The following is a 959-nucleotide window of genomic DNA, read 5'->3' as shown; positions in this document are numbered from 1 at the left end:
ACCGTAGGTACTAGTAATCTGACTCCATTCGATCCTGAGCCCGAAAGAACCTTTCGTAGACGAAGAACTTTCATTGCACAGTGTGGGAATTACTCTGATCCTGATCATAATATTGGCGATCTTTTTCCTTCAGATACAGATTCAGTTTCAGAGATAGAGATGGGTGACGAAAATCTGATACCGCCACCTACCCCAAGGCTTACGGACTATTCTAAGCCAAGTCTGTCCGTACTACCAAAGGCGATCATGCCTTCTATTGCAGCTGAGACCTTCAAGATTGAGCCCGCATTGATTAACATGATCGAGAGACGCCAGTACGGTGGGGAACCAGGTGAAGATCCGAATCTTCACATTCAGTCCTTTATCCAATATTGCTCCACCATCAAGCAAAAGGGATTGACTCCGGAGCAGACTATGGAGATACTTTTCCCGTTCTCTTTGAGTGGGAAAGCTAAACTGTGGATTAATGGGTTGAATCGGGCGGCTTTGAAAATCAATAATTGGGAATCCTTGGCTCTTGCTTTTTATGTTAAATATTTTCCACCTGAGAAAACGGCTCGTCTGAGGGGTCAGATATTAGGTATCTCACAACAAGCGGATGAGAGTTTGTTCGAGGTTTGGGAGAGATTCAAGGATTTGCAAAGAGAATGCCCGCACCATGGTTTGGAAGATTGGTTCTTGATTCAGCAGTTTTATAATGGTCTGGGCAATGAGTCTAGATGTTTGTTGGATTCAGCTGCCAGTGGGAGGTTCATGCAACTTGAGGTGCCTAGAGCTATGGAGGTGATTGAGGAGATAGCCATTCACAATGCCCAGTATGGAAATCCCAGAGGTCTATCTAAGAGGGGTGGTAAGCATGATTTAAATTCTATTGAACAATTAACTGCCCAATTGACTGCTTTACATTATAAATTCGATAATATGCAAGCGGCCAATGCTCAATCTGCCCAACCTGTTAG

The 959-nt window shown here is 44.0% G+C and overlaps 1 non-coding gene across 1 annotated transcript; it reads right to left on the bottom strand.

The window, feature by feature from the left end:
* Nucleotides 1–558: 558 nt before the first annotated feature.
* On the bottom strand, nucleotides 559–665 carry LOC130470911 (small nucleolar RNA R71). Its single transcript, XR_008931627.1, has one exon. It is a non-coding gene; the product is annotated as a small nucleolar RNA R71 (small nucleolar RNA).
* Nucleotides 666–959: the final 294 nt, after the last annotated feature.

This window comes from Spinacia oleracea, chromosome 3, assembly GCF_020520425.1.
Source record: "Spinacia oleracea cultivar Varoflay chromosome 3, BTI_SOV_V1, whole genome shotgun sequence".
Taxonomy (NCBI): Eukaryota; Viridiplantae; Streptophyta; class Magnoliopsida; order Caryophyllales; family Amaranthaceae; genus Spinacia; species Spinacia oleracea.
The sequence above is the reverse complement of the archived record's forward strand: the minus strand, read 5'-3'. Positions and strand labels throughout refer to the sequence as shown.